The sequence below is a fragment of the Sesamum indicum genome, linkage group LG10 (genome assembly GCF_026168435.1).
Source record: "Sesamum indicum cultivar Baizhima isolate 11 linkage group LG10, ASM2616843v1, whole genome shotgun sequence".
In the NCBI taxonomy this organism is placed as follows: domain Eukaryota; kingdom Viridiplantae; phylum Streptophyta; class Magnoliopsida; order Lamiales; family Pedaliaceae; genus Sesamum; species Sesamum indicum.
In genome coordinates this window covers 8,876,445-8,902,799 of record NC_142666.1, presented here as the reverse complement: position 1 = coordinate 8,902,799, position 26,355 = coordinate 8,876,445, and positions in this window count along the sequence as shown.

Genomic DNA, 26,355 nt, shown 5'->3' with positions numbered 1-26,355 from the left:
TTTGTATTACTTCAATACATATTATTATAATTCAATAACTAATAAAATAATTTTTTATTTTTTAATTTCGAAAATCAAAATGATAAATAGAGGAAGAAATTAGATCAAAAGGGAAAAGATGTCCTTTGGATCGTTGAGTTAAATTATAGGTATCAATAATGTTCATATTGCCATTGCGCTAGATTTTGCCTATGGTGTTGTTTAGACTTTTGTGTGGCGTTTAGGCTAAGCTCATGCTTACTAGTTTAATAAAATGTAAAACGCTCCGAGAATAATTCTACCCTAATTAATTCGGCTTTTCTTATGTCTATCATAATCTAAAATATTCTTTTATTTATCGCCTTTCGAGTACATGGTCGGATTTACATTTTGCCTACATGGTCGGGTCTCATGGAGATTTTATTTTTCAAATATTTTTGCTATCCTCGCATTCTACCTATATGGTTTTTTTTTTTTTACCGAAAGCCGCCTGTGCCTAGGCGGGGAGTTTGGCGGACCCCTACCTGTTTATTACCTCAGGAAAAATTATAGAGTGTACAATTCGAAAACAGTAAATGAGGAGTACTTACTCCCTTTACAGTCAAAGAAATTCTAATCTATATGCAAAGTCTATACAAGTCTAGAAAAACAAATAGAATTTGATATATAGACATGCTCTTTCCTTTTATACAGTGGTCTGATTCGCTGCGTAATGCCCCCGCCAATCTCCATTCTACCTACATGGTTGGAATTCCCCGCATCCCCTTAGAGGTAAAATTAAATAGCCCAACACTGGCTTTCTTCCGCATGAAAAATGAATGAAACTGGGAGCGGATGGGACCTCGAGCAGATTACTAACCTGCATAAAGAAGCTGGCTAGCAAACGAAAGGACTTGGGAACCATCTGGCTAGAGAAATCTTAAACAAGCTTAAAACTGCAGGAAAAAAGGGGGGGGGGATGAACAGGAAAATACAACCAACTTCTAGCTGGGCCACATAGAATCAGGTGAACCTTGTTGGGGGATCATTGGGGCGATCATCTGATATAGGGATCCATATAAAAAATTCATCATGCATCGCATATTTAGTCCTAAGATCATCTATATCAAACTCCTTCAGGCATGAGCAAAAATCCCCAAAACATTCTATTCTTGAAGCTACTATGCCATCCTCAATTTTTAATCTCCCTACCTCTTCTTTGCTAACTTTTTACTTGTTATTTACCTCCTCCTCACCCTAACAATGCTTGGAGTTAGAGGCAGCAGGTTTTCCCTTGTCACTCGACGAGCTTACTAGGTATACTATTCTCTCATCCACTACTCGCTTATCCATACCTCCTTCAAACATGGTCGTAGAGAAAGCAAGAAAAAATTAAAAAGAACGTACCTATGGACTAAGAGGATTAGAAAAGCAGTATCTAACGGGATTGTGCTCGAAACCGTGAGGTGCCTGTAGTATTTTTTTTGATACCTACCATGTTATGAAGGAAACTGCATGGTATGAATGGCTATCACTTTATGATTTGTGCTTCTGACTATTTGACTTTACACTTACTATCATTTAAAAGAGTATTATATATATATTATTATTATGGTTGATTACATTTAGACGCCTTCAAAAATGTGAAATTACACTTCCCTTAAAGAGATTTTGGAATTATATTTACACCCCACCAATAATTTGTAATTTATACTTTCAATGTGTATGGGAATGTGGTGAATATGTTGAAACCGGCAAGGAGAAAAGATGGATAATCTTATTGTTTTTTATTCTTTTGCATTTGTCTTTTCTTCCACTGCGTTCAGATCTTGTTTTGTTACAAATGGTATGTGCCATTGTAGGATAACGCTAATTATATGGCATCACTAATATATAAAGCAAATTAGATGGTCTCTTTACTGAGCGCATATTTCAATGCACTACAAAACCTCAAACGGCGGAGAAGGCCATAACTTATGAGACAACATGAGGTATATGGATTTAGAGATAAAAGGCTAATTACACTTAAATATTTCTTGGTAATGCGGAATTATACTTTCTTTTAAAAAAGTGTTGAAATTATATTTATGCCCCTTTGAAAATTTTCTGTTACTCCTCTTTTACCTAATTGTATGGTATCGCTATTATATAAACGAATGAGATGTCCTCTTTACTGAGCGCATATCTGAATGCAATACAAAACCTCTAACTTTTATCCGAAAAATAACCAACAATATTTTCCATTGAATGAATAATGGATTTGGACCCTAAAAATAATAATGCTCTGGAATAAGCATGAGTAATCAAATAAAAAATACAGCATTTTGATAGGACCTCATTCCTAGAGCTAATATCATATAACCCAATTGCGACATTGTCGAATAGGCCAAACCCCTCTAAATGTCTTTTTGAGCAAAAGCTAAAGTAGCTCTTAATAAGTGACGGAGAAGGCCATAACTTATGAGACAACATGAGGTACATGAATTTAGAGATAAAAGGTTAATTGCACTTAAATCTTTCCTGGAAATGCGAAATTATCCTTTCTTTCAAAAAAATTTTGAAATTATATTTATGCCCCTTCGAAAATTTTCTGTTAACTCCTCTTTATGTTATTGTACTAAAAATGCTACCATTCGTAAAAAATTTACATCAATTTTTAATTTTGATCTTCATCTAATATTATCAAATATATTTTATATTTGTAAATGGATAAATATAAATATATATTCATGTATACAATGATGTCTCCTAAAATTCTTTATAGAAAAAGCTTAATTAACACAATCCACTAGCCCAATTGTTATTGAGTTGGCTGGTTCGTCAGAAGGGAGGTAAGGCCTAATCGCTTATGTTCTGTTTCACTAAACTGGCAGGCCCAGGAGTTAAGTCCATTTGAGCAAGACATGTCATCACACAATTAGGCGAATACACATCATATAGCATACTAACACATCAAGACACGTTATCCTAAAATATCTCTAGGTGACTCTTTGTAGATTAAAGACAAATGAACTGGGAATCTATATATAAAACAGATTTTTGAAATGTCATGTATACCTGGCAAGACTTAGTCAACTTGGTTTATTTCAGTGTATTTAAGTCCAAATGGTGCATAGTTAGTTGAGTCAAAGATATTTCAAATGATAAAGTGATCTTTACCACAAACCCCCGTATTATGCTTTGTACAAGTCTATAAATAGAGGCTTCATATATTATTTGGTAACATCATTCCTCATTCTCATACTTCACTTATTCTCAAATTTTTCTTGCTTTTAGGCTATTTTAAGCTTATATTTTGCACTCCACACATATATATTGCTTACCACCATTTTTAATCATTATTCTCACTTTAATCCAAGTTCCCTTTCATCAATTTTCAGTAATTTGTTACTGACTTAAGAATTGGAGTGCTATTGATTGTTTTGCAGGATTAATCCCCATTGATGTTAGGATTTTTTTCGGAAATCTTTCAACCTTTATGGTGTGGCAAAAAAATTGGTAGTCATCATTGGCGCCATCTGCGGGAACTTTGAGTTTAAGACATGAAAAATGGTCAGTTTTGGTAACGAAGGTGACAACGAGTCCTTTATGGGAAAACTTCCCTACCTACTACATCTAATTCAACCGTTCCACCTTCACATGCTGAAGTAGGACACAATAGCTCTAATCCAGTCTTCAATCGAGCAGCTATGCCTAGTACTATCAATTCAGCGCTAGTTAACCAACTTAGATTGTTCGTAATGGAAAGTATCCAGGTAGCTCTCCAAAACTCCCAAGCTAGTTGAGCAGGACAACCTTCTTAGCAGGAAAAAAGCAAAAACCTAGTGAGTAAGGCACTAGCAAGCAAGTTCCTACTGGTTTCCGGTAGGGTGACGTTGTATCTGCCGATATGGAGGAACTTGCCCAAGGAACCACCAGAGAGCTGATACTCTCTCACGAAGAGGATGATGGAATTCCCCCAAGAAGAAAGGAAGGAAGTCCCGCTCCTGAAATGTGGTATCCCTTTCAACGCTAACATCTTGAAAAAGGGTTTCCTGTTCATTTTAGGGCTCCTTCGCATATACCCGCTTAAAATGACACCGCCAAACCAGCTGAGCACCTTTGTAAGTATGAAAACGCAACACTACTATATAGGTACACTAATGGTATTAAATATTGTGTATTTCTTACTCCACTAACCAATTCTGCTAAAACTGGTTCGACCAGCTTCCAACTGGATCGGTTAGGTCTTTTACAGAATTTAGTGCTATTTTTCCTATATTAGTTTGCTAACAACACAAAGTATTGGATTTTGGGCATCAGCCTCTTTGACGTGAAGCAAGAGGAAAAAGAGACACTAAGGGTGTATAATGAATGCTTCAACAAGGCCATTATGGAGGTCCCAACTACACATTTAGAAATCCTAATCAGTGCTATCACGCAAGGGATCCATAGTAGACCTCTCTTGAAATCCCTGGCCAAGGAGCTTGTTTCTGACTTCTAAAACCTATTCGCTCGGGCAGACAGGTACATAAACCTAAAAGACATCTATTTGACAAAGAAGGATAATCCACATAATCAAAAGAGAGACAATGAAGGGCCTTCCTCCTGCTGGAGTAGGAGAGAGCCCAGAGGATGATTTAACCCTTTGGTCCGAAGAATGAGCACTACACCCCACTCATAACTAGCCCAACATGGATCTCATGGCTATAAACCGAACCCCTTCTCTATAGTGGCCTAAAGATTTTGAAGAGGAACCCCAATTCCCTAACATGAAATATAATTACAGATATCATAGGGAGTATGGGCATGAAGCTTAAGCAAGAGATAGAAAGACTTCTATAAATCAACTATCTGAAGGACTATGTGGACCTAGAATAGAAGCTCAAATAGGAGGAAAAATGCTCTCGCCATCACAGCTCCTACAGGAGTGAGAAGCAAACAGAGATTCCTCTAAAGAGAGTATAGAATGGAGAAGCTAGGAACTGACGAGCACAACCTAGAGAACACCTTAACCAAAGGTGTGATACACATGATAGCAAGAGGACCTACTGATGGACTCTGGACTAGCTAGAGCGCCCATGCCGGCTTCTAAAATCATCATGGAGATTGATCACAAAATGCCAGCAGGGGATCCCATAATCCACTTCGGTTTTGCTGAGGGACAGGGTGTACATTTACCATATAATATCCACTAGTTATTTCTGCCACTTTAGCTAACTATACCATTCAATGCATTTTTGTGGACTCTGGCAGCTCCGTAGATGTCCTCTTGAACAAGGTTTACCAGAAGATGGAGCTGGACGATATCCCACCAGAGCTAGTCAGCATCTCATTGTATAGCTCTGCAGGAAAAGGTGGAACATCCATTGGGTCAGATCATGCTTCCTCTTTCATTAGGAACAGAACCCACCTGTGGCATGTATGTGTTGACTTTCGAAATGTTAATAAAAATATGCCCAAAATTTTTTATCATTAACCATGTAACACCAGCTGGTAGTTTCCGCCTCTGGTCATGAATTGCTAAGTCTAATGGATACCTCATAAGGTTACCACCAAATTATGTTTAACCTCGGCAATTTAGTTTCATCACTTCGAGGGGGGCTATTGTTACATTTTTATGCCAGTAAGGCTGTAAAATGCAGGTGTTACCCACGAACGTCTGGTGGACCACATGTTTCCAAAGCAACTCGGATGTAAAATGGAGGAGTACATCGATGACATGCTGGTGAAGAGCTGACAGGCGGACTAGCACGTCACTGACCTAGTTGAGATATTTAGTGCGCTGAGGAGATACCATATGAAATTAAATCCAACTAAATGTGGCATTGGAGTTCTGAGTGGCATAATCTTAGGATACATGATCACAAAGAAAGGGATCGAGATCAGTCTAGATAAGATCTGAGTTATCCAGGAGATGAAACCTCCAGCCGACCTTAATGAAGTCCAGAAACTAGTTGTTTGTATTACAACCCTTAGCAGGTTTATATTCCGCTCAGCAGAGTGCAATTTACCATTCATCAAAGCTCTCTAAAAGACCAAGAACTTCGCTTAGGTTCAAGCGTGCCAGCTAGGGGTGGACGTCGGGTCGAGTTTGTAATTTCGGATAGTTTCTGTGGGGTACCCGTACCGTACACGATTTTTGTCGGGTACCCGAAATTCACCCTCCCTTTTTCTTAAAAAAGTTTTATTAATTTTAATTTGTTTTTGTAACTAATAATAAATAAAAGTGATAGCATTCATCTTAAGAAATTCAGAATTATTCAAATCTACAAATCACAGTAAAAAACAAACAATAATTCAAGTTTTACAATCAACCAAATTAGTATGACAATCAACATATCTTTCAATATTTACATTCATTCAAAATAAAAATGCCTTGACTTGCACTGCCTTTGAAATTCGATCACCACAATCTTGAAAATTTGGCCTCTACATCTGCAAATTATTAAAAATAATTAATATTGCAAAATATAATATAAATTGAAAAAGCAGAAGTTGTTTCGACAGCTTCTTTGTTAAAGAAGCCACCGAAATAATTTCTTTAAATTAAAAAAAAATCTTCTAAATTGAAGTTGTTACTTAAAGAAGTTGTTCAGCTTCAATTAATTAAATAAAATTCTTATTAACTAAATAACAAAAAAAAATTAAAAATAATACTGAGCTTTAGATTTGGGGCTCTAATTTTATTATCTTCTTGTGACATTTTAAAATTTCAGATTTTAAGCAAAAAGAGGATATATTTTTTTTTGGGGTTTGGATGGTTGGAGAACTTGGGGATTGGGATTTTGGAGAAAAAGAATAAGAGAGAAGAGGGAGAAAGAGAGAAGAAGGGGGAGAAAATAAAATCCTGAGCTAGCACAAAAACAAAAGTAGGGATATCCTACCTGAAGACTGTCCCGATTTTTTAATTCGGATATTGGGCAAACCAATACCCAATTTGTTTTTCAAAATACCGGAACCCGATCTGGTCGGGTCGGGCCGAGCAACGGTACCCCGAGATACAAAAACTAGTTTTTTCTTTAGTAATATTATTACTTATGCTACGTCCTTATTTCTTATCGCATTCCATTATTCTTCGTACTAACACTCCCCTATAAGCTACATTGGGGAAAAATGAAACTTAGGATGATCAAGTACGTTATTGAGCTCACTGTGTATGACATTTCTTACCCCTAGAATAGCCGTCAAGGCCCAACCACTACCTAAGTTCGTTAATGAAACCACTCCTCCTGATGAGGACGAAAGAAATTAGTTTATACACGTGGATGGAGACGATCCCGCAAGGAGATAAGCTACTCTTCCAGAATTGTCCTCACCAGCCCGCAAAGAGGCAAGCCACTCCTCCAAACTTGTCCTCACCAACACGCAAGGAGACGAACTAGAATATGCACTAAGATTTCATTTGAAGCCTCTAATAATGAGTCTCCTTACAGTACGAATGAAAATGGCACTCGATGTAAGATATACATGAAGGATCATGTGGATCCCACACGAGTGGGACGGTTCTTGCAGGTAAAGTTTTACGAGACGAATACTTCTTGTCCACTCTCAAAAGGGATACAGTAGATCGGTTGATTAGATGTGGACAATGTCAAAAGCATGCACCCTCTCATCCACGTGCCAGCTGAACCACTTAAGGAACACTCATCCCCTTGTCTATTTTCCTAGTGGAGAATAGACTTAGTGGATCACTTCCCAGCTACTCAAGGACAACGTAGGATTCATACTGGTAGTAGTGGACTAGTTTAGTTAGTGGGTGGAAGCTGAGTCCTTTATCAAGATCACAAAAAATGAATTGCCCAAGTTCCCATGGAAAATATCATTTGTAGGTAAGGTTTACTTCATGTGTTTATTTCTGACAATGGTTGTCGGTTTCAAGGTTGAAAGATGCAAGATTGGTGTGCTGATCTAGGCATCCAGCAACGCTTCACTTTAGTAGCCTATCCCCCAAGCAAATGGGCAGGCAGAAGTTACAAACTGCATACTGGTGCAAGTCATCAAAATCAAGTTAGATCTAGCAGGAGGATTGTAGGTCGATACCCTGCCTAGCGTATTGTGGTCTTACAGGCCTAACCCTAGAGAAATGACAGAGAGACAACTTTTAACCTGGTATATGGCTCAAAAGTCGCTATCCCTGTAGAGGCAAGATCCAAAACCTACAAAAAACCAGCACTACGAGCAGGAAAGGAATGATACTCTACTACATACCCACCTAGACTTGATAAATAAGGTTTGAGAGAATGTGCGGACTCGTATGAAAACATACAAATAGAAGGTGGTCAACGCCTAAAATAGACAAGTGAAAAGTAGAGAATTCTAGGTGGGAGTCCTCATACTGAGGCGAGCAAGCGCCCTCAAACCAGTCATAAAACTGGCTCCTAACTAGAAATGTTCTTACAAGGTAACTTGGATCATCAAATTTGGTATTTTTCTTTTGCAGATATTTTAATATGCATAAAATGTATGAATATCATACATATAATAAGTGGAACGAAACCTGTGATTGTTAATCAAGATATATAGTTAAATTAAGTAAACTTCCTACAGTTAATTCTGGACTTTTTAATCACCCATTTTATATCAATTTAGTCTACCACCCAAATAACTTTACATGAGAGTAAACAATGCCTAACAAGGATTAATATTAGCATTTTTAATATCTATTTTGAAAGATAAGGGTGTAGGAACTAGCTTTCATATGTTTATTATGAGTTTAATGTTTGTCGATATTCATTAATCCACTTAATATAACAAGCACTAAAGTTCAAATCCATAATAGATTTGAGATTCCAGTCATTTTTGGTAATTGGAAGAACTAGCACGAAAAACTATTACATTGTAACATGCAAACTTAACCTAAATTAAATCTATATCTATATATCTTTAAAAGTACAACTAACCATTGTGGTTTCTTTCTTTTTTAGACTTACCTTTTGCCCCTTCACTTAAAGTATAATATTGTAAGTCTTTTGTAAATAAGTGACCTTTTACGTACATGTTTTTGTAATCTCCTGACTTTCTAACTTTTGCCTCATGATATTGTTTTTTTTTTTTTCTGGTCATTCATTCTTCGCTAATTCAATCCAGAGAAACTCCACCAGACTTGTTATTTTTCTTGCTGATTTATTGTGTTTAAGGAAGTCCTCAACATAAGTTCATATGATTTAACAAGTGCAGGAATTATCTGATGATTATGAAAAAGTTATATACAGAGAGAAGTTGTGCAAAGGAAAGAAAGTTTCTTAATTTTCTTCTTGATTTTCTGTTTTTTGATAAAGCCTTGCATGAGTTTGTATGGTTTAACCGTTGCAAAATAATTCAAAGTGTAATTGAGTCTCGTTAGCAAATTAATTTCTAAAAAATTAAGGATGTCGAACACATTGGAATTAATTATTTTCAGCGTTTAGTTAATTAGTTGAGAACTACGATTGAGAATAATAAACAAGTAAAGCTAACAATTAATTGGTTACAGTCTAAGGTAAGATCTTTAAGTCCCCTCTGCTTGTTCTTGCATATTGATTAAAATCTTGATTCCTTTGGTTATGATTTTCAGAACAACAAAGTAATAATATTAAATAATATTGATAATTTTCTCTGAGTAACTCAACCATGAAATTACTATTTATATATAGCTCTCAGGTTACATGCAAAAATGGTATCATAGTATAGGCCACATTGTTGTTCAGGTACCATATTTGATAAAATATCTAAATTTGGTACCACATGTTGGAAGATCTGATAGGACTGATACCATAGTTTACGAAAATTGCTTATAGTACCTTAGTTTCTGTTTTGATACTTTTGATACCAGGCCTATCTTTCGAAAATATCATTTCAGCCCCAAAAGATTTTAGTTTCCATAGAACTAGACCCATTGCTTGAAAATAGTATTGGAGCCTAGGTTTATTGAAAAAATATATGTGTTTATATTACATATAGATATTTTGTCCACTAATGGAGATTACTCTTTAGGAGAAGTGGAACCAAACAAAAGTTCAAGTTGCCATGACAATAGAGAATATTTCCAAATTCTAGAAAAACATAGACAGGATTTCCTTAGGGAAATTATTGAGAAAAGTAGTCACAATCCTCCAAGCATTGACTCTGATCTTCTCACCAAAGAAGAATCAGAAGAATTGATGAGGGTTACCAAGTCAGCCATAACCTAAGAGGAAATGCGATGAACCGTTTGCATTCCACAAAAATCCATGGTAGAATTCCAACTAGGAGAAACAGAACAGGTAAATTCCTTCACCGATACAGCATATGTCATTTCCAACACTCATCACTTTGATTTGTTTCTTAGAAAAGCGTATATCCATATTCCTAGAGTTTTCAAGGAATTTTCTAAGGTTATGGCACCATATCCTATTAGGATACCTAGACCGGTGGTGTCAATATTGTTATAAGAGACCACCAGTTTTAGACCTCACACATAGTTCTAGAATTGAGTTTAGTAGCAGAATGTCCTTTTCGAAAGATAAGATTACAGGCTACAAAAGAAAGGAGGAAGAGTTATTAAAAGATTTAACTCCTAAAGAGATTGAGCAGATAACGTAAAATTTAGATGCCCTAAAGGATGGAAAGAAATACAAGTTATATTTGACATCACTAAGAATGACATTTTTTTCCTTGTGATGACTTATATTATTTGCAACAATCTATCTTTGGTAGATATGAAGGCATGTTAAAAATAGCAGGCCATAAAATTATAGTTGCAAGTGATGCAGGACGAGAAAATGGGAATATGACTTTGGGGTTAGTTAGTTTCATCAAATATCATAAACCATGGGGAAGGAAATGTAATGGAATGAAATTCAGGCTAGATGGTGTTATTATAAAGATTGAAAGACTAGTCCCTTTTCTATATACATATCTGTTGATATGTTATATAATCAATATAAGACAGTGTATTTTGCAGCTTATATTAATTCAGGATCAGGAATTAACTTGGAGTGTTTCCATAACAAGTGAGGGGAACCTTACTCGTTATTGCAGGAAGGGATTTTTCACAAACAATCCTAATACTCAATAAGGGAATAAGAGAAGCCAAAATCATGATTGGAGGAGAATTCAGAACACCTTGGTTTAGGGTAAAAACACCTCCTATTTACTTTCATAATACTGGTGCTGATATCATGCTAGATAATAATTTTATTCAGACATTTGCAGGATATATGCAGGATAATCTGAGTAATCTATTAATCTTTACTACTAACTTTGGTAGTGAGATACATGTTTTGCGAAGAAAGAAGGCATTTAACAAGATAATGCCTATAAATTTCCGCAGCAAACATGGTGATTTCGATGCCAAATTAACTCATACAAAAATACAGAATTTGAGGAAATTTGGTAAAGTTCTTTAATCTTTCAGGCAATAGGGACTTATCGATAGCGACAGCTTCTACGACAAATCTGAAGAAGAGATTAAGAACCTTAAAGAAGCATTACAGGAGATGAAATTGCTAGATATTACGGAAAAAAGCAAACTTTCTCTTGAGAACATCAAGAGACTTATCCAGAGGAACTTTAATGAAAACCCTCTAGCCTGGTGGAATAGGAACATGATCGAAGTTACTCTGAAAGTCAAAGAAGAATGCAAGTACAAGTACGTTCGATACAAACCCATCCAGAATCTAGATGAACATGGAAGATAAGAAGGATATTATCTAAGAGCATATCAGTCTTGGACCCGTCGAGCCTGGAATCTTTGCTTACAGTAGCCCTGGATTTTTGGTAAGAAACCATGGTGAGATAAAAAGAGCTAAACCCAGGTTGGTTATTAACTATCAAGGAATTAATAAAATCTTAAAATTTAATGGTTATTACATTCCTAGTAGAGAACACATAATTGACTGCATTAAAGGTGTAAAAGTGTTTTCAAAGAGACAATACATTTCGAATGTACTTTGTCATTAGCTAATGCACCCAAAATATTTCAAAGAAAAATAGACAATATGTTTAAAGATTATTTTCAGTTTATATTTGTCGATATTGACGATATATTGATTGCATCCAAAATATAAAACATCATATTAAATATTTTGAAATATTTTCTAATGCATGCCATAGAGAAAGTTTAGTACTTTTTGAGAAAAAAGAGCTACTATAGTTGTTTATAAAATAGAATTTTAATTTACTTATTTTCCATATGTGCTCCCGTCCATCATTTAGCAAAGATGTATATTTTTACAACATCACAGTATTTTGGGTTTATATTTATTATTTTTTCTCATCTTTTAGAATAAAATTTTTAAAATATAAAATAATACATCTTTATATATTTTCTATTGTTTTTAAAATACATTCAGAATTTTGCTATCTCTTCTGTACAAACTAGCCAATAAACTGGTCATGAGGATAGTCAAGAATCAGTAGATATGAATAAAATAATTCAATTGAAAATACTTTTTTTTCCTATATCCATTTTTTGAATAATATTTTAGAATTAATAATTCAACTCATTGTGATTCTTACGAAAAACAGAGTTTTCCTTTTTCAACTGATATCAATTCACAAGAATAAGAAGGTATATATGTGGTCATGAAAGTTAGAGAACATATATACCAACAATTCTATGCTTAAATAAAAATATAAATTGTTGAAATTATTCATTATATAATATAAATTATTCTTCTATTTCAGCAATACTTATTATGATTTTTAAGATGATTAATGCTTTGAAATTCAATAATGTGTAAGGATATTATTTTTCCTTAGTTAATTGTTCTATAATTTTTCCATAAAATTGAATATCATACCTAATTCATTTTTATCAGACCTCATCTTTTTGAACATAGACTTCGAAATATTATTTTGTTCGTCAATTGTAATTGTAAATTGCCTTTATGTTGCAGTTGCAAATTTTTTAATCATTCACTTTCAAATTTTAACTCACAATACTGTTGTTCTACTTAGATTGCACAAGAAGGAAAAATAAGACAAAATAGCTATATAGGTTTCTTTCTTTTTTTTCTACTTGCCTAAATTATTCCTACACTTAGAATGTTTTATGAAAAGTCTTTCTGAACAAGTGAGTTTTTGCCTGCATGAATTTTTGGCTTCCCCTTATCCGATTTTTTGATCCTTGGTGATTCTTTTCTTTCTTGCCATTCGTTCTCTGCTAAATCAATCTACGGAAACTCTAAAGATTCCTATTGAAGGCCTCAACATGACTTGGTATGGTTTAACAAGTCCCCCCAATATATGATTTTGTGGAAACCAAAACACCTTTTCAATAAGTAAATGTAAAACATAGATTAGATTTGGGCATTCTTGTTAAAATCACAAGTTAGTCTATCACCAGGTTTCAAATATTTTGCTAAAAAAAGGGGAAATGACAGATTTAGTCCCGTAGGATTGGTTAGTTCTCACTTTTGGTCCCTTACTTTTAAGGGTCAACAGTTTTAGTCCATTAGTTTTATGAAATTGACACATTTAGTCCCATTCCATCTCTAAATGGCATGATAACACCCAACATGCGAAAAATGGTATCAGAGCCTAGGTTTATTGAAGAAATATATGATTATATTACATCTTGATTTTATTTATCTACTAATGGAGGAGACTCTTTGAGAGAAAATGGAACCAAATTAAAGTTCGAGTTACTTTGAAAACAGGGAATATTTCCAGATTCTGAAAATACAGAGAAGATAATTTCTTATGGAAATTCTTGACAAGTGTTACAATGGTCCTAAGAGGATTGATCCAAGATTCTCATGCCGGAAGAAGAAAAAGAATGGCTGAGAAATTTCGAAGTCCGACAAGTGCTACCAGGGAATGCAGTGAGGCATCTACACTCAACTGAAGTCCATGGTAGAATCCCAACTAGGAGAAGCGGAACGGATAAATTCCTACATAATTTTAGTTATAAAAATTATGACTGATTGGAAGGAACTTGAGCCGGATACATCAAAGATCTCTCAAGATCTGAGGGAGATCGAAAAGACGGTTCAAGACTATGGACATAGGTTAATGCATATACCTATTAAAATAGGATCTTTGAGCCAAGAGGTGGACGAGGTCCTTATGTTTCTTCCCAATCTATACAAGAGCCTTACAGATATGAAGACAGAAATTACAGACCTAAAGAGAAAGCAACGAGAGAGCCCTGAGACATCTAGATTCAGACAGGAGAGAATCAGAGACGCCCTTGAAACACTACCTCTTCTACACCCGAAGGGGAAGGCCACGGAGATTCCAAAGCCAAAGTCAAGAGAAGATCTGATTATTGCTTCTATTAGATCTATAAAATAATGAAAGTAACAAGAGCGTATCTATCAGATCTACAAGGATTGGAAGAATCATTTTCCCAACTCGGGATCGTGGATTTAGTCAATAACCAAACAAATGAGATCACTGCAGCACTACCACCGCTGGGGGGAAGTACATGCTCCAATTATCCTCCACGGGATCAACGGATGAGAGAAAGTGAGGATTTCCGCACGAATGCCATTCCAACATTTGTGTGAACCAGGCTAAAGGAAAATATAGGAAGAAATCGAAAAAGAATGCCGGAGAATACACCTTGGGCAAGGACCATGCTCCAGCCCTTACATCCATATGGCGCTATATTGAATCTAGATATTATCAATTTTCGAAATACTGGAAAATTGATAGACGAATGGGTTCAGCAATCAAGATAGCAGCAACTATACTAGACCTCGACAAAGAAAACTTTATAAAGCTTGTGGAGTTTAGCTTAGAGGGATCTGTAAAAATCAGATGGGATAATATCCCTGAAGATACCAAAGCCAGCACCCTTGCCGGAAACTCAAAAGATGCGATAGCAGACCAGTAGGAAGGCTTATCAAGATACACTTCATCGAAGATGGATACTTCGAAGGAAGTAGAGTAGAAAAGGCTAGAGAATATGCACAGGCTCTCTTCAGCCTTGAACTTAGAAGTATTTGCGCAATAGATGAATACTTCTATTGGTTTCGCAAGTATTTCTTCCAGAGTGGAGTAGCAACGGAAGTAGCAGCTCCAATGTTCTTCGCAAAAATATGCAGTCCATGGTGGAAAATGTTGATCCAGTCATACAGAGTACCTGAAGGACAGCTAGATACAGTGGCGAGAAGAATGTCTTTCCTTAAAGACAAACTGAAGGATTGGTGTTATCAAGCATCCATCCAGAAGAATATGAAAGATTGAGAGGTAAAATGAAACGAACCCCTCTCTGTTGTAATAACAATGATTTTCCAACTATTATAGGAGAATCAAGTGAGCCAAGGAAAAGGAGGAAACAGAATATGACTCCTACTCTAGGAGTTCCAGAAGAACCTTTCCTCGGCGGAGATCATGGTGGTCTAAATCAAAAGCGAGAAAATATAAATCTGGACAGAAAATAGCACGAACAAGGGTTTCATCCCAAGGATCTAGACGAACAAATGCAAGATCTACTGGAAGAACCCCTACAAGAAGAACTTTCAGACGGCCCCATACCCGAGCCAATGAAAGTTTCAAAGACTGCAATTGCAGGACTTGCGGAGCAAAAGGACATATATCTCCCGACTGCCCGCAGAAACGTGGTGAATTCAGAAAATTTGAAGCCATGGATGGTATCCTAGATGCAGTATACTATGGCGATTTGGTACCTATCTATCAATTCGAAGATCTTCCTTCAGACGAAAGCGTCTATGAAGAGGAAATAGGGACTGATTCGGATGGATCTTCAACCGAGTCAGAATAATTACAACGAGGGAGACAAGCTTCAAACTTTTGAAAGTTTATCAGGATTCTTTTCCAAAATGACGGTGTAAAACAAAACCATGGAAAGAATCATGCGGCAAGATTCCAACCTCAGCCCATACGATGGATTTAGGATTAGAGGAATTGGAAAAGTCCTGAACCAAATAGGACTGAACCAAAGAAAGCATCACATAATCTACAAAGTAAGTTCAGGTGAGTTTGCTATACCTATGGAACTTACTGGTAATGTGATGGAGATGCAGTTAATTCCTAAAGAAGAAATTCTTGAAGAATTGAGTAAGCTTAGAGAAGAAGTAGCTATTACTATGAAATGAATTCACATAGGGACTATTGAAGTAGTAATAAAAGCAACTTTTAAGGAAGGAATTGATTCAAAAATACATTAATCTATAATGCATAGAAGAATCAATAACTTAAGACATTGTTGTCTTGGAACAATGATAGGAAATTTGTATGCAGGAAAACTGATGTTTGACATTCATCCTAGGATTGCATACAACCTAGCAGACCAAGATTTCAGTAGAGTCTTAACCCTTCATCAAGACTTTAAAAGAAAAGATCTAATGAAAGAAGGAAATAGACCATATTCTATAACCTATAGAGTTGCATATGTCCTTTCCAATACCCATCATTCAGACTTGTTTTTTAGGAAAGAGTATATTGAGATTCCTAGAATTTTCAAGGAGTTCGCCAAGGTCATGACACCAGATCCTATTAGAATACCTAGAATAGGTGGTGTTGATATTATTATAAAAGATCACCCAGTCTTAGATCGGACACTTAGCTCTAGGACTAAGTTTAGTAGTCGGATGTCCTTTTCCAAAGATAGGATTATAGGCTACAAAGGAAAGGGGAAAGAGTTATTAAAAGCTTTAACTCATAAAGAGATTAGGGTAGATAACGTAAAACTTAGATGCCCTGAAGGATGGAAAGAAATACAAGTTATATTCGACATCACTTAAAAAGAGTATTATTTTCCTTGTGATGACTTATATCATTTACAGCAACCTGTTGTTGGAAAACATGAGGGCATGCTAGAAATAGCAGGCCATGAAATTTTAGTTGCAAGTGTTGCAAGACGAGAAAATGGGACTATGACTTTGGGGTTAAGTTTCTCGAAGATCATAAACCATGGGGAAGAAAAGGTAATGGAATGGAATTCAGTCTCGATGGTGTTACCATAAGGATTGAATGCCGAGTCCCTTGTCGATATACATATCTGTTGGTATATTGTATGATCAGTATAAGACATAATATTTTGCATCTTATATTGATTCAGGTTCTGGAATTTGCACGGCAAACCTGGAGTTTTCCATAAGGAAGCAAGGGAAACCTTACCCGTTATTGCAGGAAGGAATTTTCTCCAAACAATCCTAATACTCAATAAGGGAATACGAGAGGCCAATATCATGATTGGAGGAGCATTTGGATCACCCTGGTTTAGGGTAAAAACACCTCTTATATACTTTCATAATACAGGTGCCGATATCCTGCTAGGTAACAATTTCACAAACATTTGCAAGATATATGCAGGATAATCAGAGGAATTTGTTAATCTTTACTACTAACTGTGGTAGTGAGATACAGGCATTGCAAAGAGAAAAGGCATTTAACAGGACAATGCTGATAAATTTTCGCAGCAAATGTGGTGATTTTGATGCCAGATTAACTCTTCCAAAAATGCAGGATAATAGAAAATTTGGTAAAATCCTTTTGTGTTTCAGGCAGTAGGGACTCATAGACAGCGATAGCTTTTATAAGGAATCCGAGGAGGAAATTCAAAACCTTAAAGAAGCACTACTGGAAATGAAATCGCTAGACATCAGCGAAGAGAGCAGGCTTTCTCTTGAAAATGTCAAGGGGCTTATTCAGAGGAATTTCAGTGAAAATGCTCTGGCTTGGTGGGATAGGAACACGATCGAAGCTACTCTGAAGGTCAAAGATGAGTACAAATACAAGTATGTTCGGTACAAGGCTATCCAGATGAACATGGAAGATAAGAAGGATATGCAGATGATAATCAAAGAGCATATCAGTCTTGGACTCATTGAACTTGGAGTCTCTACTTACAGTAGCCCTGGATTTCTGGTAAGAAACCATGGTGAGATTAAGAGAGGTAAACCCAGGTTGGTTATCAACTATCAAGGTATTAATAAGATATTAGAATTTGATGGATATTACATTCCTAGTAGAGAACACTTAATTAATTGCATTAAAGGAGCAAAAGTGTTTTCTAAATTCGATTGCAAATCTGGGTTTTATCAGATTAAGATGGAATATGAATCAAAGAAATTTACTGCATTCTCCACACCACAGGGACATTATATCTAGAATGTGCTTCCAATGGGTTTAGCTAATGCGCCCCAGATATTTCAAAGAAAAATGCATAATCTTATCAAAGATTATTTTGAGTTCATGTTTGTCTATAATGATGACATACTAATTGCATCCAAAAATATGAAAGAACATATTAAACATCTTGAACTATTTTCCGATGCATGCTATAAAGAAGGTTTAGTACTTCTGAAAAGAAAGCTACTATTACAGTCAATAAGATTGAAGTTTTAGAAATCCTTATTGACGAAACAAGAAATGAGTTGCAGGACCATATTGTGGAGAAAATCCGCAGTTTTCCAGATGTACTCAAAGACAAGAAGCAATTGCAAAGCTTCTTGAAAGTTGTTAATTTTGCAGAAATCTTCATTAAAGATCTTGCAAGATACAAAAAGGATTTCCGACCACTGCTAAAAGAAACGGAGAGTTCAAAGTGGAAATGGGAAGAAATACACACCAAAAGGATTCGTGAGATAAAACAAGTTTGCAGTAACCTTCCAAAGCTTGCTATACCACAAGACGGAGATGAATTGGTAGTTTACACAGACGCCAATGATTACAGATGGGCGGCAGTGCTCATGAAGAAGACAACTACAGGGGAAGAACCCTATAGATATACCGGAGGGTTGTTCTCAGAACAACAGGCCAAAGTTTGGCACATAAACGAGAAAGAATTCTTTGCGGTTTGGAAGGCTTTCAAAAAATGACATTTATTTTTACTTGCTAAAGAATTCACTTTAAAAGTTGATAATACTAATGTCAAAGCTTTCTTAAAGAATAAATTAGAATAAGAAATAGAGAAAGCTCGTATTATCAAATGGCAAGCAGAATGCCAATATTATTGTGATAATATTTTCATTAGAAAATCTCATGAAACCATTCTTGCAGATTTTCTAACGAGAGATGGAGGCGTCTGAAGCAAACTCCATTATGTTGAGACTCAGGCACCTTCAGGAAAACCTTGAGGAGCTTGACAGAAAGTTCGGACAGCTAGCAGTCAATGCCCAAGTTTTCGGACAAATTCAAAGAACCGATCTAGACACAGTTCAGGTCGCAATAAGGAGTTCCTTATTCGCATCCACCTCGCTATGGAACGACTTACGAGAACCAATTCGGAAGGCGTCACCTTCGGGAATGACTCACGAGAAGAGGGAGCATGACCCAAAACATGCCTTTAGAATACAGGGCTCTACACCTGTAGCGTCGGATTTAAATACCGATTGCATAAGGCCATCACCAGACTCTGGTGAAACGGCAACAATTGAATCACAGGAAGTGCAAACTCCTGTAGGTTCAAGTCAACCTAGCACTTCTGGGGTTAAAGAGGGAGAGATTAGCCTTAGGCCAATGACAGGCACCTCTAAGGCTAATACTAACGAATTAATATCTTCTTCTGCTTGGTAGGATTATCAGCGTATGTGGGAAAAATTAATTTCCCGCAAAGGAGTCAAACCAGGCAAGACCATTATCGAAACATCCATAAAATATAACAATGTCTGGATGTTAGAAGGGTCTAAACCAGAAGATGTCAGAGAATGGTATATTTTGGAGATCTTGTTTCAGTTCATACTATGTCACCGAGTTTTCTGAAAATCTCAAAACATCTAGAGTGGATTAGTGAGGCGGTCTTTGATTCATGGCCAAACAACCCCCACTTGAAGAGAGGCGATGTTCTGGAGATAAAATTTGTTTCAGTAGCTCCAGAAACTACAGGAAAGGGGTCTCATCTAGCATTCCATTTTATGAAGCTGCAGAGACCAGATATGGTTGCTTTCAACAAAATTAAAGCTGCCTCAGGAGAAGCTCCCTTGGTATCAACCATTAGTGATGATAGTATATCTACCAAGAGAGCTTGGGGATTATGGGTCTGTCTCACAGAGATGGACAAAGTTTAATATCCATTTAAGATTTTGTCAAACAAAGTGAATGGATCATTCCTGTTAAATTCCATGACAGAAAAAAGCACGGAGTTCGCTGAAAGCTTATTCGAGAAAAAAAGGATGTTAATCTGGGAAAATAAACTGTCAGCAACCGAAGCCACAAGGATGAAGACGTGAAACATGTTGCATGTGGGGCAATGACATAACCATATATGCCCTTGCTGCGAGAAACAAGAAAAGTCCCTGTTAGCGACAAAGATTCGGGTCACGAAAATAAACCCGAACCGGACCAAGACAAGGGAAAGAGAAAAATTTTTACCAAAAGAAGTAAAAGTTAAACAATGTAAAAATTTGAGAGGATAAGACTGTCGGCAGAAAACAACAAAAGCCAACAGTTAGTAAAGCAGCTAGCTGAAAATCATCTGACCGACAAACCATTATGACCGACAGCTGAAAATCACAAGGCGATGACGAGCGCAATGACGTCATCACAAAACAAGTTTGGAGTCCGAATTTCAAGTTTGCGAACGCCTATAAATAAAGATGCAATGAAGCAGAAGGGGACATCAGAAAACTTCTCCTACTCTTCAAAACATTGGAATTCTGAGTCTTCTTAATTTTCTATAGTATTTTAATTTTTCAGTTTATGGGGGTTTCTCCAAAGAGACAAGTCCTCTACATCATGAGAGGCTAAAACAGTTGTCTCCTCCAACGGTGGAATAATATCTATTTAATATTTTCTATATTTCTTCAATAAAAGTTAGGCTTCCATTCAACCTGTTTTTCCAAAATTCTATTAAGTCCCTATATTAGAATCCCTTTTACGCCCTAAGGTAGGAAACGAAATAGGGCTGTGCTGTTTGTTGCTGAAGGAGCTAAGTTCCTGTGAACCATCTCCTGCGGTAGTGTGGTTGGAAGAAGTACGTAAAATCAAGGACATGGAATACCCGAAAACAAAGCGGTTAAAGCAAGGTATGAATTTATTGGGTTTTAATTTATTTCGGAAGCATGTTGGGCCTATTTCTAAGCATAAGGTGTCGTTTCACTAAAAAATTGCAAAGAGAGTTGATTATAGGACCAATAGTGTTAAAATTTTAAAACCAAGGGATCATAACTATCGACCATGAAAAGCGTGGACTAGAAGTGATAACGGCCTTATCTAATGGGACCAAAAATGCAATTTTGCCCTAAAAAAATGTCCGAGAGGCCTTTGAAGTTGGACCCTACTAGCAAAAAGATGCTTTAGTTACTATTTCAAGAGAAATTTGATTAAGCCTCTCATTTCGAAAAGATCCTTTTACTTATATCTCTAGAATTACATGATTTTTCTTTTTGTTGAGAATTCCTTAAAAATTTGCTGTGGATTGTGAATTATTATATGTCATGTGTTTTGCATGCTTCTCCACGATTCTGCATCCTTCAAAGTTGCGGTGTTGTTTGCCGATACTGGTCAAAGGAATGGTCTTGCTTTTGACATGTTTCTCACTAAGATGGTGTAAAAGAAGGATTCAAATATGAGTATACAGAGAGAATGGTTGCTTGAATAATTGACTATTAGTTCTCTGTTTATCACACAAATACAACATCTGGCCAGAATTCCATGAGGTAATTCCTCTGGGGGTGAATAGCAATTTACCCCCACGTGATATTGAAAATGAGAATATTACTCCCTTATGAAAGAAAATATAGCAATTTACCCTCCTATACTTTTTCAAATGAAGCAACTTACCTTCTCATACAGGTAGGTAAATTGCTTCATTTTAAAAAACATAGGGAGGTAAATTGTTGTATTTCAAAAGATACAGGGAGGTAAATCACTATTTGTTTTTTCGTAAGGAGATAATTTGATTATTTGTAATATCACAAGGAGATTAGTTGCATTTTTTCCTTTTTCTGGAAATGCATCAACTAAGAAAAGAAACAATTTTACTATGCGAGATGATGGCAGGGCTTAATAATAAATTATTGTGAAATACACTTGCACTATTCAACATTAGGAAAAAAGACTGTGCTTTTAGCCATGCATTAGATATTTTCTGGATGCTATACTTTTCTTCAAAATGCATGTAATCGTACTGATATAGGAAAACTTCTTTTGTGAGAAAAAGACAACAAATTCAAAATCATTTTCTATTAATAAATATCACAAATATCAAACAGACTAAGCAATAGGCTCAGGGACAGAAAATATGCAGGAAAATTCAATAATACTTCATTTTAGAACATCGTATCCATTAATATATGAGAGAATTGAACATTATATTTGTGATGACCATCTGATGATGCTTACCATCTCTTGAAATCTTGTACTTATTTGATTGAATTGAATTTGATTATTAATGTATATATAACATGAAATTGGTTTGAATGCTTGATTTTCTATTTCCAACAATCCCTTCAACACCCCATTCAAGTTATAGAACTGATTTTAGAGCTTGATCAAATTACATGGACCCTTTTGGTTACCATAGTAATAATTAATTAATTCAGTTTAATTAATAATAAATGGCATAATTGTATCTTCTTTTATACTACACAAGATAATAGTAGCAAGCTACAAAATATCTACATGTAGTATATAGTAAAATAGTTTGAGGTTTTTTGCTACAGTTTAAATTGTATGGTAAAAAGCCCATACTTAATTTGAGTTTTTTCTTGTAGTACAAGATTTTTTAGCGAAAGGAATATTTTTTTAATAGTACTTGATACATCGACCCTATTGTTGTGATTTTCAACTTTCAACCATGGCCTCACTAGATCCACCGAGATACTTGTGCGACAGCTTTTATGTGTTCAAAACGTCAATTACTTCCATTTATATTGGCTTGATTTATATATATCTATATTAATACAAAAAAAATGCTCTTTACATCATAAACGACGATTAGTGATACCGTCACACAAATATAAAAATTATACTCCTAATTACATTATTTTAAAAATTAAATATGATTATATTTTTTTTTTTTGGTACAGAAGTGACCCTATTCCATTTAACACCAAAACATCAATTGTTAATTTTTTTGTGTATATCCATAATTCCTTAAGTTGTTTCGTTTGTTTTAGTTCCTTTTTTAATGTTATTTTTTTGTTTACATATTTCATTAATGTATTTTAAAATATAAAAAAAATATTTATGATATATAAGCAGGAAGAACATACTACGACAACCATTTCTTGTTTTCTTGGTCTATGTGAATTTTCAATACTGAGAATATTGTTGACAAGACTATTAGATTAATGCAATATAATTTGCGTTGGCTCTACACTAAAGCTTTAACCTTCTAACTCTCTTAGGATGAGCTTTCCTAAGAGAGTGTTGGAAGAACTAAAGCTAGACTCCTATTCCTGTAAGTGTGGATTGGTTGTAGCATCCTTTACGCTACTAGGGCTATATTTTTCCTAAACGTCATATTTAAAGTAATTTCTGTGTTTATATATATAAATGAACATATCATTTAATCAATATATATACGTAATCCCAACTTCATAACAGGCATAATAAGCCAACAACATTATATATACATATCAAACACTACAAGTAATCCATCACAATTAATCCCCACGCTTAAGTTCTCTTTATATAAATAAAATACGACTTGTACTCCAACTGACAAAGAGGAGAAAACTGTATACTGGCCCGACCTGCCTGAATATAGCGTGTAGACCTAGCTTTCAACAGGCAGACACCTCAAAGTCTACTCCTGAAAGAAAATGTCAGCAAAGTAGTAAGCCTGCCACTTGGTAAGTAAATAAACTGCCCTATCTATATATATATATCAAACACAACCTAAATAAGATAAGTAGGCAACATTCACGGAATACAGTCAATTTAATTCCAATATAATGAGCTTCGCACCACACAACTAACTTGCAATTAAACAACAATTTAAACTCCTTTTCTTTTTTTTTTCTAGTTTGCTTACCAGAAGGTGATATCGTGTTTTTTTCATAATCTCAATCTCACCGTTATATAAATTCAAGTGAATCTCCTTGACAGCCGGCTCATTAATCTTATTTCGCATCATAGATCTTTTATATCGCAACATCGCTCTTTTATATCGTAGCATCGCCCTTTTCACACCACATCTTTTTCATATTACATCAAAGCTCTTTTTCATTTCATTTTTTTCTCATTTCGCATCATAGCTCTTTTCATTTCATTTCGCCTTATAGGCTTTTTAACACATCAAGGGGTATTCATACCACAATTATATTCAATTTCCACCACTCTCTCATTTCCAAATATCACCATTCTTGTAAGCAACTAGTAACGTAAGATAATATATCAATATATTCTCATTCTCAGACACTCACAACACATCAAACAACAAACATAATATTTCAACGTACTTTCTTATTCCACGTACATATATATATGTAGCGGTGGGGTGCTGGGTGATGGCCCACCCCCAAAATCTTTATCCTTTCTTTTTCTTTTCTTTTCTCTTTCTTTCATATATATATATGTATGTAGATATATTATATACTAATATATATATCAATTACATATATATATATATTATTTAGTAATATATATTTTATTATTTACTAATATAAATATGTCATTTACATATATATATATATATATTACTTAGTAATATATATTATACATATGTGATATTATTATTATTATTTTTTATTTAATTAGATTTTCTCAAAGTACCCATCACGTCCCTCTTAAATTTTCTTAATTAATATAAGTTATCCCTAAATATTATAATGAACTTCAATTTAATCCATTCAAGTTTTATTATATTACAATTATAACCTATAATTTATTTACCAATTAACTAAGTTTCATAAGAATTTACCATTTAATCGTACAATTATGTATTATAATCTTTGGGGCGTCACAATTCTCCCCTCTTAATAAAAATTTCGTTCTCGAAATTTAACTAACTTATCGGCTCAGGGAACAAATATGGGTATTTTTCTCTCATGTTCTCCTCAACTTCTCAGATGGCTTCCCTTGGAGAGTAATGACTCCATTTGACCTTCACCATGGGTATTTCTTTCTTTCTTAATTTCTTCATACTCTGGTCCAAAATTTCTATTGGCTCTTCCACATATATCAATCATTTCGATATTTCTATCTTTGGCTCATGCAAAATATGACTAGGATTGGATCGGTATCACCGAGCATAGAAACATGAGATAGGTCATGTATCTGTGATAATTCTATCGGTAATGCTAACCAATAGGCTAGTAGTCCAACTCGCTCCAGAATTTCGTATGGCCCAATATATCTCGGACTCAACTTTTCCTACTTCCCGAATCTCAAGATTCCCCTCCATGGTGATATTTTCAGAAAAACTTTTTCACCCACCTCGTATTCCATCTCTCTGCGATGTTTATCAACGTAACTCTTCTGTCGATCTTGTGCTGCCTTCAAACACTTTGTTATCTGTTTTTATCTGGTCTACTGTTTCTTGAACTAACTCTGGCACTTCAAGCTGTCTCAATCCCTCAATATCCCAACAGATCGGACTACGGCATTTCCTTCCGTATAAAGCTTCATATGGAGCCATACCAATAGTAGAATGAAAACTGTTGTTATAAGAAAAATTCCATCAGTGATATATGATCATCCCAACTTCCTTTGAATTCAATTACGCAGGCTCTCATCATATCCTCTAATGTCTGAATTGTTCTTTCTGACTGTCCATTGATCTGAGGATGAAACGCTGTACAGCGATGCAATTTTGTACCTAGAGCCATTTGCAAGCTTTCCCAGAAATGAGAAGTAAATCGAGGATCTCTATCAGAAACTATAAAGGTAGGAATGCCATGTAATCTCACAATTTATGAAATATATAATTCGACTAGTTTATCAACAGAATCATTTTGACGGATTGGCAACAAATGTGTAGATTTAGTCAATCTGTCAACAATCACCCAAATAGCATCATGTCTTCTGAACGTACGTGGTAACCCAATGACAAAATCCATAGTAATCTTTTCCCACTTCCATTCAGGTATAGACAAAGGATGAAGCTTACTAGCTGGTGCTTGGTGTTCTACTTTTACTTGCTGACAAGTTAAATATTTTGCCACAAATTCTGCCACATTTTTTGTCATTGTTGGCCACCAGTAATAGGGTATCAAATCCCGATACATCTTGGTACTGTCAGGATGCATAGCATATGGTGCGTAGTGTGCCTCGTGCATAATTTCCATTCTCAACTCTTCTATGTTCGGCACACATATACATTTTACATTGAACAATGTACCATTTTCTTGGATTATAAACTGATCGCTCTTTGCTTTTTGTACCTTAGTCTTCAAGATATGGATCTCTATCTTGTGCATCTTTAATTTTATCCTTGAGGGAGGGCTTCACTTGTATTGTAGCCAGTAGGATATCACCACCAATGCTAAAGTGTACATCCATAGCTCTGAGGGCAGTCAAATACTCCATGTTATAGCAGATCATACTTGCAAATTGGTCTACTGTCTTTCTACTTAAAGCATTTGCTACAATGTTTGC